This window comes from Triticum dicoccoides, chromosome 1B (assembly GCF_002162155.2).
Source record: "Triticum dicoccoides isolate Atlit2015 ecotype Zavitan chromosome 1B, WEW_v2.0, whole genome shotgun sequence".
Taxonomy (NCBI): Eukaryota; Viridiplantae; Streptophyta; class Magnoliopsida; order Poales; family Poaceae; genus Triticum; species Triticum dicoccoides.
In genome coordinates this window covers 303614299-303629771 of record NC_041381.1, presented here as the reverse complement: position 1 = coordinate 303629771, position 15473 = coordinate 303614299, and positions in this window count along the sequence as shown.

Sequence of the window (15473 nt, the reverse complement as noted above, 5' to 3'; positions counted from 1 at the left end):
CCCGACACCACACCCCGACACCCCGAGCCCCTGACCCCATGAGCCCGTCATAGATTATAGTGATGATGATGATTATGCATTTATTGATGATACTGATCGAGATTATTAATGTACTTGATGATGATGATTATGCATTTATACGTAGTGTCAGGTATTCAATTTTTTGTATGTTGTACTTGATGATGATACACTTAAGTGATATATATATTATTATTCATGTTGGTATTTTTTTTGCCGTTGTACTAATTTCGCTTACTCTTTGTCATGGCAGGTGAGGGAGTCCTGGACTAGGGGGTGTCCAGATAGCCGAACTATCATCATCAACCTGGCTCCAAGACTATGAAGATACAAGATTGAAGACTTCGTCCCGTGTCCGGATGGGACTTTCCTTGGCGTGGAAGGCAAGCTTGGCGATACGGATATGTAGATCTCCTACCATTGTAACCGACTTTGTGTAACCCTAGCCTTCTCCGGTGTCTATATAAACCGGATGGTTTTAGTTCGTAGGACGAACAAGAATCATACCATAGGCTAGCTTCTAAGGTTTAGCCTCCTTGATCTCGTGGTAGATCTACTCTTGTAATACCCACATCATCAATATCAATCAAGCAGGACGCAGGGTTTTACCTCCATCAAGAGGGCCCGAACCTGGGTAAAACATCATGTCCCTTGTCTCCTGTTACCATCCGCCTAGACGCACAGTTCGGGACCCCCTACCCGAGATCCGCCGGTTTTGACACCGACATTGGTGCTTTCATTGAGAGTTCCTCTGTGTCGTCACCGATAGGCTTGATGGCTTCTTCGATCATCAACAACAACGCAGTCCAGGGTGAGACTTTTCTCCCCAGACAGATCTTCGTATTCGGCGGCTTTGCACTGCGGGCCGATTCTCTTGGCCATCTGGAGCAGATCGAAAGCTACGCCCCTGGCCATCAGGTCAGATTTGGAAGTTTGAACTTCATGGCTGACATCCGCGGAGACTTGATCTTTGATGGATTCGAGCCACAGCCGAGCGCGCCGCATTGTCACGATGGGCATGATTTAGCTCTGCAGCTGGACAGTGCCCTGGAGGCCGCACACGAGTCCGCTCCGACCCTCAATTCGGAGCCAGCTGTGCAGATCGAGGACAGGTGGCTAGACACCGCCTCGGGGGCTGCAACCTCTACGGCGATGGAGTAGAATACTGACCTTATCCCTTGTGAAGCTCGTGACTCCGAGGTGCCGGACTCCTCGCCGGACTCCGAACCTCCCATGCCCCCTCCAATCGAATCCGATTGGGCGCCGATCATGGAGTTCACCGCTGCGGACATCTTTCAACACTCACCTTTTGGCGACATCCTGAGTTTGCTAAAGTATCACTCGTTATCAGGAGAGACCTGGCCGGACTGCGGCCAGGACGGTTTGGATGCGGACGACGACGAAATTCAAGGCCCACCCACCACCCACTTAGTAGCCACTGTCGACGATCTAACCGACATGCTAGACTTCGACTCCGAAGACATCGACGGTATGGACGACGATGCCGGAGATGACCAAGAACCAGCGCCTACTGGGCACTGGAAAGCCACCTCAACTCACGACATATACATGGTGGATACACCAAAAGGAAGCGATAATGAGGAATAACGGGACGTGGTGAAGGATAACTCCCCCGACAAACAACCAAAACGGCGACGCAAGCGCCGCCCGAAGTCCCGCCTCGATAACAACGGCACCCATACTGACCCAGCCTTAGAGCAGGGAGAAGCAGTGCATGACGAACATGCCACCAAGCAACCATCCGAACAGGATGAAATGGACAAGCAACCCATCCCCGGCGAAAACAACAGTCCAGACGATCTCGCACCGGACACATCACCGGAGCATAAGAACCTTCATAAAAGGCTCATCGCCACTGCAAGAAGTTCGAAGAAGCAAAAGCAGAAGCTCAAAACAGCGGAGGACGCACTCTGAATGAGATGGAGCAAAGTGCTCAATACCGCAGATAAATACGGCGATAGTCACTAGGCAAAGAGCTACCCGAAGCGCAAGCTGTTTCCCGAATTTGACGAGGAGGCCGTAGAGCCCCCACAGTCAAAAAAGAAAGAGGCCGCCTGGCCAGATGGACGACCAGATGATAAGGCTAAGAGCGGCAAGCGGCGCCGCACACAAGCCAGCACACGATCCACATAAGGATCCTCGCAAAAAGGATGGCCCGGTCAGGTCCATCTATGGGCCAAAAAAGAAGACTCCAGGGAGCAACACAACCCGCCGAGTGTTTGAAGACAACGGCACACCTAAATACAGGGGCGCCGCACACCCACTATGTTTCACCGATGAGGTACTGTATCATGAATTTCCAGCGGGATTCAAACCCGTAAACATAGAGGCATATGACGGAACAACAGGCCCCGGAGTCTAGATTGAGGATTATATCCTACACATACATATGGCCAGAGAAGACGATCTCCATGCCATAAACTACCTACCCCTCAAGCTCAAACGGCCAGCTCGGCATTGGCTCAAAAGCCTCCCAGAAAATACCATTGGAAGTTGGGAAGAGCTCGAGGATGCGTTTCGAGCAAATTTTCAGGGGACTTATGTCCGCCCTCCATATGCAGATGATTTAAGTCACATAACTCAACAGCCCGGAGAGTCAGCACGCAAATTCTGGAACAGGTTCCTCACCAAAAAGAACCAAATAGTTGACTGTCCGGACGTCGAAACCTTAGCAGCCTTTAAGCATAACGTCCAAGACGAATGGCTCGCCAGACACCTCGGCCAGGAAAAACCAAGAACAATGGACGTGCTAACAAGCCTCATGACCCACTTTTGCGCGGGGGAAGATAGCTGGCTGGTAAGATGCAGCACCAGCGACCCGAGTACATCCGAGGTCAGGGATGGAAATGAAAAATCACGACGCAGAAAAGATCAGCGACGGAATAAGGAAAATGGCCCAAATAGCACGGCGGTCAACGCCGGGTTCAAAAGCTCTCGGCCGAATAATAAAACACTGCCTCTTAAGGACAACAGTGATGAGCTATCCAGCCTAAACAAAATCTTGGATATGATATGTCAAATCCATAGTACCCCTAGGAAGCCTACAAACCATACCCACAGAGATTGTTGGGTCTTCAAGCAGTTCGGCCGACTTAACACCGAACGCAAGGGGCTCGACACACCAAGCGAAGACGACGACGAACCCCACAAGCAGCACGCCGGAAAACAGAAGACTTTCCCACTAGAAGTCAAAACAGTGAACTCACTTCATGTGATAACAAGGAAAAATAGTGCGGCACCTGCTAAAACACGCGTCGCACGGTCCACCCCAGCAGAGTCCCAAAATTGGATGTTTGAACCAATTACTTTCGACCATCAGGATTACTCCAGAAGTGTTCGAAACGTAGGAGGGACTGCTTTGGTATTGGATCCCATAATCGACGGACTACAATTCACACAAGTCCTAATGGATGGCGGCAACGATATAAACCTGCTATACCAGGACACCATCCGCAGAATGGGGATAGACCCTACCAAAATTCGCCGTAGCAGCACTTCCTTCAAAGGAGTGACGCCAGGCCTTTACGCCAATTGTACACGCTCTGTACTACTAGAGGTCGTGTTCGGTTCATCCGACAACCTCCGTCATGAAAAGCTCATTTTCCATATCGCCCCATTCAAAAGTAGCCATCAAGCACTACTGGGACGCGAAGCTTTCGCTCGCTTTAATGCAATACCGCATTACGCGTCTCTTACGCTTAAAATGCCCGGTCCACGCGGCATAATCTCATTAAAGGGTAACTCCGAGTGTTCCTCGACCACGGAAAACATGAGACTGCCTTGACAGCCGCACACTAATCCGACCTTGCTGGTCAAAGCCCCTAAAAACAGGTCATTCAGACCTCGGACATGGTTAGGCGAGTCTGGCATAAATAAATAAGGGGCTTCCGAGCCGCATACCTCTTTACAAGGGGCTGCATGTATAAACAATGAGAGCCAATAAAGCTCAACTTTATTCATCTTCAAAATCATACTTTATTTTAAATACATCTTTTGCACGATATTTTTTCCAAACTAAGTTCTTCTCTTTTATAGATGAAGCACGTGCTACACCCGTCCAGGATACAGCACAACGGAGACACAGGCGCAGACGTGCAGCAGGGACCCATTGCAAGGATTCTTTTCAGATTAAGACCCTGCGTAAACCTTTCTTACTGTCTCTTGTTGATACACATCCCCCGGTTTCCTACCATAACCGAGGAGGAGGCTGGCATTTTGGCATCGACCGCGTCAGAAGTTCTCGCCGTACCTGGACACTAGGGGCTTAGGGCATTGTTCTGCCCGGTATCATAAAGACCGAATACCTCATGGAGTCTTCGGCGTCTCGAGTTAGGCCTTATATGCATCAGCTCCGAATCATGTCTTTCGTCAAATGTTGGGTTTGCCCGGCTCCTGTGTTTTGCTGCCTTACGTTCCGCTCCATCGGCTAACACGGCACTAGGAGAACTACTGTGATTGTGCCCCGGTTCGGCCGGGCGAGCATCTCAGTAGAGAAAGCCGAAAACTGACTGTCATGATATAGCGAGAGACTGGTCAACCACTCGATCGACTACTGGAATGTTTAGAATTCCTCCACTTTGACGAAGGACCGCTTCCCGGTCAGGCACATACGCGCCCCGAGTTTGGAGAGCGCGGTGCCTCTAGGGGCTATATAGTAGCCCCACCATCGAGCTCCTATGGCTAAGTGAAAGTGATAAAGCATTACAGTCTGGTTGCCTAGTTTGCTATGCTATCACCTCCTTCAAAGGACCAAGACGTTGGATTAAGTGTGAAAAAGCGCTTTTTTTCAAACACCCCCGCACCATATGCGTGGGGGCTGAAGCCAAAGACTACCATCTTTCAGGTTATACATACATATATGGCCGCACAGGAGATAGTTCAATACTTGAACGCACAAGTATAAAAAGCCGTTACATTATAAACATGATCTCACAAATCATACATGTCATTTGAACATAACATCTTTCGAGCACTGCGACTCTATTAAACAAGCGCCCTGCAGGACTTCCTCGAAATAGTGCTTAGCGGGTAATCGGCTTTTGTCCGAACCCCGGGACGCAACATCGGTGGCATCCATCTCCGCCCAGTATGTCTTAACATGGGCGAGAGCCATCCGTGCACCCTCTATGCATGCCGACCGCTTCATCGCCTCGATATGCGGCACCGCCCTAAGGAATTGCTGCAACGAGCCAAAATAACTCTCCGGCTTGGGCCTTTCTGGCCACAGATGAGCCAGCACATCCGTCATGGCAAGTCCGGACAATCTATTCAGCTCAGCCCACTCAGCCAACCGATCAGTCAACGGAAGTGGACGCTCCGGACTATGGAATTGAGACCAGAAAAGCTCTTCCATTTCGTGATCCTTCCGGCTTCAGAAGTGCACGACTGCGTCCGCCGCACTCGCCGCCAAATCCAGATAAGGATCCTCCGCACCCCACAACTGGCCCAACTGAGCATACTTCGGATCCGTGAACTTCCTACGCAGTAGAAAGGGCTTTCCAGCCGCAATGTCTCCGGCCTGACGCAGTTCCTCCTTCATAGCCCACATCGCACAACAGGCATCCTTGGCTTCGGCGGCGGCCTTCTTCAGGTCCTCTTGCTTCGCTCGGCGCTCTCTTTCAAGAACCTCATAGCGGTCGGTAGCATCTTTTAAATTCACGGCCATTCCGGCCATCTCCTCCCTGCTTCGGCAGTGAGCAGCCTTTTCGGCTTTTAGCTCTTCCGCTGCCTTCGAGGCAGCCACATCACTTTTCCTGGCTTGCTCCTTGGCTTGAGCAAGCTCCGCTCGAAGGTCTTCCATAGCAGCGGCACCATCTGCATCAACCATACAAATTGTAAGGAACGGGCATCAGCTCCCTTACTAGGTGACCGCGGAGAAACCACCTGCCTTGTGACTCGTCAAGTCGTTTATTGACCAGCGCGATGTCCGCATCTGCAACGTCGAGTTGCCGCTTCAGCTCGGCAACTCCATTAGTCTGGCTGGCCACCGAACGTTCCGCCACCTGCATAGGAAAGGAGACATTCTATAACTAAGATTATGATCCTCGGCACGCTGTCGCTTTCGACAGCATACCAAGTCTCAGGGGCTACTATCTATACAGGGCGCACTCCATGTGCAAAACTTTCAAAAGGTATGTCATTTTTTGCGTACCTCAAACCCTATCAGCAAACTTCTAGCGGCCTCATGCAACCCGCTCTCGGCGGATGAGATCCTTTCAATCACCATACTCATTAATGTGCGGTGATCTTCTGAGATAGACGCCCTCTCGAGCAAATCCTGCAGCTCCACCGGCCGTACTCTAGTGGGTGCCGAACTCCCTGGCCCCGCCGGACTCGGGGAGACCCTCCGTGACGACACCTCAGGGTCATCCGCCCCGCCCGACGGGGCGGCAGATGGAGGCGTTTCGCTCTCCATCATCTCCAGACGAAGGTCCCCCGAAGATGAGCTCTGCTGAGGAGGGCTAAGATCCAAGGTGAAAACTTCGGTTACCCTTAGAAATAAAGTAGGGGTGTCCCCTATTACAAAATTCCCCCTTTTTACTTACGGCTCGCTGGATTTACTTACGGCTCGCTGGAGGGCTGATTCCTTTGGGGAGACTGTGCGGCCGGGGCTCTTCCCGGCACAGGACCTTCTGGTGCAGATTTCTTTCCCCGCTTTGAGGTCGTGGCCTCCGGGTCTTCGGAAGCAGTCCTCTTCTCCCCCTGGAGGGAGGGATTCTCGATTCCCCCCTTACTGAAAGCCTCCTTGGCAGAGGATGGTAGTTTCCCTGTGCCCCCCTTCGCCCTCCTCCAAAGGTGCAACCTCCAACATTTTGATTAACACGGTATCCAGCGTGGTCTCAGGGGGAGGGGCCGGACATCGTATCAGTTTTGCTTGCGCTATCCACTCCTGTCCAAGGGATAGCTGGTTAAAAGGCAAACCCATGATAAATAAATGGACAATGTGTCCAGACATAGGGCTACTTACTTGAGTATCTGGGCGATTGCAGCTTAGGCCAGTGTCCTCGGTCAAGTCCGGACGCATCTCTTGTGATCCGAAGAACAGTTTGTACATCTCCACGGGTGGCAAACCCATGAAGTGTTGGAGAGCTCGTGGTCCCTCCGGATTAAATTCCCACAAGCGGAGGGGCGACGTTTGCAGGGCAGAAGGCGCCGAATCAGCATAACCTGTGCCACTACGACCAGATTGATCTCCCTTTCTTGGAGGTCTCAAATCTGGCCCTGCAACAGGGGTATGTCTTTGGACGGCCCCCAGTCAAGCCCTTTGTTGACCCATGACGTCAACCGTTGTGGAGGGCCCAGGCGAAAGGCGGGCGGCGGCCTCTGCCTGCTGCCCCTGGGAGCAGTGATATAGAACCACTCTTGTTGCCACAAGCCGAGCTCCTCCTGGAAAGAGCCCTCGGGGCATGGAGCATCGGCCCTCTTGCTTATAACCGCCCCGCCGCACTCTGCCTGATGCCCCTCAATCATCTTCGGATCCACGTTGAAGGTTTTCAGCCACAAGCCGAAGTGAGGGGTAGTGTGGAGGAAGGCTTCACAGACGACAATGAATGATGAGATGTGGAGGATGGACTCCGGAGCCAAATCATGGAATTCCAGGCCATACTGAAACATGATCCCCCACACGAAGGGATCCATCGGGAAGCCTAAACCCCGACGGAGGTGAGACATGAACACGACACTCTCGCCGGGCTCGGGAGTAGGAATAACTTGCCCTTAGGCAGGCAACCTATGCGAGATCTCGTAGGTTAAGTACCTGGCGTCTCTCAGCTTTAGCACGTCCTCTTCTGTGACGGATGAGGGCATCCACCGGCCTCGTAGATTGGAACCGGACATTGTTGAAGGTCAAAAGTACCCGAATCTGGATCCCTGGGTGTTGGAACTCGGGGTGAGGGGCGGTTTCGATTGAGGATTGAAGAAAAAGAATGGGCCTTGGTCTCATTATAAAGAGGGAGAATACCAAGAGCCATCCCCGTGACTGTTTGGAACCCGCCTTCGATGGAGGGGGCGTGGCAACGGGCGCGGTTGGGTTACCCACGTACGTATTGATGAGAATCCCGGAATAAGGGAACACGATCTCTGCTTTGACAAGACGTACCAAGGAAACCGCTTCGCTAAACGCACGGAGGTGGTATAATAAAAACAATTCGAGTAAAGGCTTGGTTGTGGTGTGATGTCACGCCACAAAATATGTCAGCAGATTGAACTTGTGTAAATATTATTCTCTCTATGGTGGTATGTGGAATTTATTTTGCAGAGCCGGACACTACCCTGGTGTTCACAATCTTCTATAAATTATTCGGAGGAGGAACCCGCCTTGCAATGACGAAGACAACATGCACGCCGGACTCGTCGTCATTGAAGCCTGGTTCAGGGGCTACTGAGGGAGTCCTGGACTAGGGGGTGTCCGGATAGCCGAACTATCATCATCAACCGGGCTCCAAGACTATGAAGATACAAGATTGAAGACTTCGTCCCATGTCCGGATTGGACTTTCCTTGGCGTGGAAGGCAAGCTTGGCGATACGGATATGTAGATCTCCTACCATTGTAACCGACTCTATGTAACCCTAGCCTTCTCTGGTGTCTATATAAACCGGATGGTTTTAGTCCGTAGGACGAACAACAATCATACCATAGGCTAGCTTCTAGGGTTTAGCCTCCTTGATCTCGTGGTAGATCTACTCTTGTAATATTCACATCATCAATATCAATCAAGCAGGACGTAGGGTTTTACCTCCATCAAGAGGGCCCGAACCTGGGTAAAACATCGTGTCCCTTGTCTCCTGTTACCATTCGCCTAGACGCACAGTTCGGGACCCCCTACCCGAGATCCGCCAGTTTTGACACCGATAGCAGGTGTTGAAAGATGGTGGGCGCTAGTCGGGAGCGCTCCGAGGACCCTTCTTTGTCGGCACGTGCGACGAGGTCTTCCATTCCACACGCACCTCTCCGCCGAGCGTTGCTGGACAGTATGGCAACACCGTCGGGCCCTTCTTCATCGACCGCGGTGCCGAGCAGGGGACGAGGTAAGAAGAAGAGAGGAGCTGGAGCACGTGGTCGCGGGAGAGGAGGTAGGGTGACTGCGAGGGTGCCTTCCTTGCCGCCACCCCCAGCTGTTTCACCCGAGCACGTGACTGCTAGGGTGGACTCGTCCGAGGAGGAGGCTACACGGACTCCAGTCCACGAGCCTCCGGTCCACGGGCCATCGGGCCACGAGAGTTCGGCCCACGAGACCTCGGAGGAACACATGTCTGGATGGGGCACCTGGCCGGATCAGCCTGAGGGGCCGAGTGGCCATGCTGATGATGGCGGGGAGCCGACTGCTATTGACGAGGAGGGGGCACCGTCTACCAGCATGGTGCTACACGGCTCCCGGACATGCTGGCAAACCGTGAGCAGAGGTGGTTGATTTTCCCTGATGGGGAGAGGTAAGTGCATTTAATCTTTTTGTACCCTTCTGCATTCACGTTTCTTCAAATATATAATGCGTTGGCCTTGTCATGCTACAGGGGTTGGGACCACCATCATAGTGTCTGCCGGCCCAACACCGTCCTTGGAGTTCTTTGTCGGCAAAACTTCCCGGGGTTTGTTACGTTGCCTGGTGAGGGTCGGCTTCCAGAGCTTGGATTGAGTTGGCAGCACTACTTGGCTGCCTCGGCCCCGCCGGGTGAGATTATCGACGGTGTCTTGTGCAAGACGAGGGCAGATGTGGTGATTAGAAAGTTCTGGGTAATTTCTCCTTTACACAATTAAAAATCTTCAACTAGCTAGTTATTAATTGTACTAATCAATATTGTCTCATTTGATTGCAGACATTCTATAGGTGTGAGGAGGGATACGAGGAGGAGGCGGCAAATGTCATCGATAACGTCTGCAAGCGCCTACTACAGAACTTATGGCACGAGGCTCGGGTGCAGGCCGTTCGAGACTACTACGCCGCGCGTGGTATCAAGAAGACCAAGCCAGCGTGCCGCGAGAAGTTCTTGAGTAAGGATGAGTACATGAAGGTAATTTTTAAGCCCTTCTACTTTACTTCCTTCATTTAGTAATTCATAGCCGTACCGCTCAAGTTTCTATTTCCTAACTTAGGCCCTTCCGAGATGGTGTGCGGATCGGATGGATTGTTGGGAGGTGTTGGTCAATGAGTGGTGCTCAAAAGAATGGCGAGCCCTCCACAACGAGGCCAAGGACAAACGTGCCCAAATGGAAGGTGTGCCACACCATCAAGGTAGCTCCAACTTATATCAGTACGGGCGGAACTGGGTATGTGGTTTGCTTCATGATTCATGCAATTCGTTCGTCATGCTAGCTTTCAGCCCTTTAATTACTAATTTACTTTGTTTCTCTCTTTCAGACACGCTACAATAAGGCGGATAAGGTGCCAGAGGTGTACGACCTATATGCCATGGCCCACACTGGCTCTTACAAGAAAGTCAAGGCATTCTCTGCGTCTGACCTCGATGATCCAAAAAACTTCACCAACATCTCCTCCCATGACAAGCTCGTGAAATATAGAGATGAGGGGAAGGCGAGGAAAGGAGAGGACTTTAACCCGAGCCAGGGTCCCATTGATACCGAGCTGCTGATGATATCTGGTGGCGGGAGGTCCCATGGCTCCATAGCCATGGGAGATGGACTTATCCGTTGTCCTAGCACTCTCCCGGAGATCAAGGCATGCCAGTCGAGCTCCGCTCCTGAGATAAGGCCTCGTGAACGGCCAGTCCAACTCGCCTTCAAGGTTAGTGTAGGTGTCAAAACCGGCGGATCTCGGGTAGGGGTCCCGAACTGTGTGTCTAGGCGGATGGTAACAGGAGACAAGGGACACGATGTTTTACCCAGGTTCGGGCCCTCTTGATGGAGGTAAAACCCTATGTCCTGCTTGATTGATATTGATGATGTGGGTATTACAAGAGCAGATCTACCACGAGATCAAGGAGGCTAGACCCTAGAAGCTAACCTATGGTATGATTGTTGTTCGTCCTATGGACTAAAGCCATCCGGTTTATATAGACACCGGAGAGGGCTAGGGTTACACAGAGTCGGTTACAATGGTAGGAGATCTACATATCCGTATCGCCAAGCTTGCCTTCCACGCTAAGGAAAGTCCCATCCGGACACGGGACGAAGTCTTCAATCTTGTATCTTCATAGTCTTGGAGTCCGGCCAATGATGATAGTTCAGCTATCCGGACACCCCCTAGTGGGAAACATAAGCCCCTGGTGTATTTAGCCGTACCAAAGTGTACGGATGCAACATGTCATAAATGAACATATGTATAAGAAATAAATGCAATTATAAGCAAAAAGGTGCTGCATTGTTTATTCAAGAAATACTACCGTGAATGCAGAACGATACAAATAGTGCGGTAAGCAAGGGATGGGACTATTAAACATGTCCCCCTCCAGGGGTAGGCTGCGGAATACTGTATAAAACAGATTTAATGCTTGTAATGGAGACCACCTGTATATTCGTCGTAGCCTTTCTCCTTCCCTGGCTATTGCATCGTGAGTTCGGCAGGTCTACTGCCAGACAGGGCCTCTGATGAACGGAGTCCTGTGGGTAAAAGAAAAGAAAAAGAGAAAAAAAGAATGACACACTTGAGAGCCCCTGGTGTGGTTAAGCCGCATTCTGGGCCTATCGTGGTCGTGCCCCTCCCCCTATGCCCATGGTATCTCCAGAGCGTAATGATGTACGCGAAGGACCAGTCTTGCAATTGTGCAGGGGCTGGGGTTGGGGTCGCATTGCTACGCGTGCTCGGAACGTGCCAGGTGGTCTTGTTGTAGGTTACTCCGGGCGCGTTTAGCCGTGTCCGGTCGCTTAACGGCCGGACTCGAGAATTGCCTTAAGAGGCTGCACTGTACTTCTGCCGGGAGAGCCGCTGTATGTTCCTCCGTTCGGAGAGAGCGTTCAGTGTTTCCGTTTACCATGATGACTCCTCGAGGGCCTGGCATCTTGAGCTTGAGGTATGCGTAGTGCAGCACCGCGTTAAACTTTGCAAATGCGGTACGTCCGAGCAGAGCATGATAGCCGCTGCGGAACGGAACTATGTCGAAGATTAACTCCTCGCTTCGGAAGTTATCCAGGGATCCGAAGACCACTTCCAGTGTAACTGAGCCTGTACAATTGGCCTCTACACCTGGTATGACGCCTTTAAAGGTCGTCTTTGTGGGTTTAATCCTTGAGGAGTCTATGCCCATTTTGCACACTGTATCCTGATAAAGCAGGTTCAGGCTGCTGTCGCCGTCCATCAGGGCTCTGCTGAGGTGAAATCCATCGACGATTGGGTCTATAACCAATGCGGTGAATCCGCTGTGGCGGATGCTGGTGGGGTGGTCCCTTCGATCAAAAGTGATCGGGCAGGAGGACCATGGGTTGAACTTCGGGGCGACTGGCTCCATCGCGTATACATCCCTGAGTGCACGCTTCCGCTCCCTTTTGGGTATGTGGGTTGCGTATATCATGTTCACCGTCCGCACTTGTGGGGAGAAACCCTTCTGTCCTCTATTGTTCGGCGGTCGGGTCTCTTCCTCGTCATCGCTATGCAGCCCCTTGTCGTTGTTTTCGGCAATTAGCTTGCCTGCCTGCTTGAATACCCAATAGTCCCTGTTGGTGTGGTTAGCTGGTTTTTCGGGGGTGTCATGTATCTGGCACGAGCGATCGAGTATTCGGTCCAAATTGGACGGACCCAGAGTAGTTCTTTTGAATGGCTTTTTCCGCTGACCGGGTTTAGAGCCTCTGAATCCGGCATTGACTGCCGTATCCTCATTATTGTCACTGTTAATGCGGCGTTTGTTCTTGTTGCGACGCGACCTGCCATTGCGGTCCTTGATATCCGGACTGCCAGAATTTTTGCTGAGGTTATTGTTGTGGGCTAGCCAGCTGTCCTCTCCCGCGCAGAAGCGGGTCATGAGTGGTGTGAGGGCTTCCATGGATTTCGGCTTTTCCTGTCCCAGGTGCCGGGCAAGCCACTCGTCGCGGATGTTATGTTTGAAGGCCGCGAGGGCCTCCGCATCAAGACAGTCGACGATTTGATTTTTCTTAGTTACGAACCGTGTCTAGAATTGTCTGGCCGATTCGTCTGGCTGCTGAATTATATGGCTTAGGTCGTCAGCATCTGGTGGTCGCACATACGTGCCCTGGAAGTTATCAAGGAATGCGGCTTCCAGGTCCTCCCAACACCCAATTGATTCTGCTGGCAAGCTGTTGAGCCAATGCCGAGCTGGTCCTTTAAGCTTGGGTGGGAGGTATTTGATGGCGTGAAGATCATCACCGCGGGCCATGAGGATATGAAGGAGATAGTCTTCGATCCAAACCGCGGGGTCTGTTGTGCCATCATAAGATTTGATATTCACGTGTTTAAACCCTTCGGGGATTTGATGATCAATTACTTCATCTGTGAAGCATAGTGGGTGTGCGGCGCCTCTGTATTGGGCTATATCATGACGAAGCTCAAAAGAGCTTTGTCTACTGTGTTCGGCCCAGCCGGACTTGCTGTGTCCGGCGTGACGGTTGTCGTCACGTATCATGGGGCGCCCACGCGATCCGTAGATCGATCTTGATTGTCTTGCCTTATCCTACAATATATCTCGCAAGTTCAGAGCGTTCCCCTATGGCCTTGTGCTTTTCGAGCGATGCCGGGGTACAGTTCTAGTGGGGGGCCTAGAGGCCTCTCTGTTGCGGCCACGGGGTGGTCGGTCAGCCGTATTGTGCGCTGGTGATGCAGGTTTATATGCCTCCTCCTCTAATCAGGGGAGCAGCTTGCGTTTGGGGTAGCTTTTGGAGGGGAGTTCGAGCTCATGCTCTTCGGCCGCAAGGACTTCAGTCCATCTGTCGGCTAGTAGATCTTGATCAGCTCTAAGCTGTTGCTGCTTTTTCTGGAGGCTGTTTGCCATGGCCATAAGCCTGCGTTTAAAACGCTCTTGTTCGACGGGATCCTCAAGCACGACAAATTCGTCGTTGTCGAGGCTTGCCTCGTCTCCGAAGGGAGGCATGTAATTATCATCCTCTACCTCTTCGTCTGCCGCTCTCTCATGAGGGTTGGCTTCTCCGTCCTCATGTGCTAAATCTTGCTGGAGGGGGTTATCTTCGGCACTGTCTGGGGTATTATTATCTCCGGTGCCGGAATCTCCATTCTTGCTGTGGCGGGATTTAGAGCGGCGCCGCTGACGTCGGCGCTTGGGCTGTTTCTTGGAGGGGTCATCCTCCGCTGTTCCTTCGCCATTCCCATCCTTTGGGATATCCACCATGTATATGTCATATGATGAGGTGGCTTTCCAGTGCCCAGTAGGCGCTGGTTCTTCGTCGTCTCCGGCATCGTCGTCCATACCGTCGATGTCTTCGGAGTCGAAGTCTAGCATGTCGGTTAGATCGTCGACAGTGGCTACTAAGTGGGTGGTGGGTGGGCTTTGAATTTCTTCGTTGTCCGCATCCCAAGCGTCCTGACCGCAGTCCGGCCAGGGCTCTCCCGATAACGAGAGATACTTTAGCAAACTCAAGATGTCACTGAAAGGTGCGTGTTGAAAGATGTCCGCAACGGTGAACTCCATGATCGGCGCCCAATCGGATTCGATTGGAGGGGTCGCGGGAGGCACGGAGTCCGGCGAGGAGTCCGGCACCTCGGAGTCACGAGCTTCACAAGGGACAAGGCCAGTATTCGGCTCCATCGCCGTAGAGGTTGCAGCCCCTGAGGCGGTGTCTAGCCACCCGTCCTCGATCTGCGCAGCCGGCTCCGAATCGAGGGTTAGAGCGGGCTCGTGTGCGGCCTCCAGGGCACTGTCCGGCTGCAGAGCTAAATCATGCCCATCGTGACAATGCGACGCGCTCGGCTGTGGCTCGAATCCATCGAAGATCAAGTCTCCGCGGATGTCAGCCGTGAAGTTCAAACTTCCAAATCTGACCTGACGGCCAAGGGCGTAGCTTTTGATCTGCTCCAGATGGCCAAGCAAATCAGCCCGCAGTGCAAAGCCGCCGAATACGAAGATCTGTCTGGGGAGAAAAGTCTCACCCTGCACTGCATCATTGTTGATGATCGAAGAAGCCATCGAGCCTATCGGTGACGACACAGAGGAACTCTCAATGAAAGCACCAATGTCGGTGTCAAAACCGGCGGATCTCGGGTCGGGGGTCCCGAACTGTGCGTCTAGGCGGATGGTAACAGGAGACAAGGGACACGATGTTTTACCCAGGTTCGGGCCCTCTTGATGGAGGTAAAACCCTATGTCCTGCTTGATTGATATTGATGATGTGGGTATTACAAGAGTAGATCTACCACAAGATCAAGGAGGCTAAACCCTAGAAGCTAGCCTATGGTATGATTGTTGTTCGTCCTATGGACTAAAGCCATCCGGTTTATATAGACACTGGAGAGGGCTAGGGTTACACAGAGTCGGTTACAATGGTAGGAGATCTACATATCCGTATCACCAAGCTTGC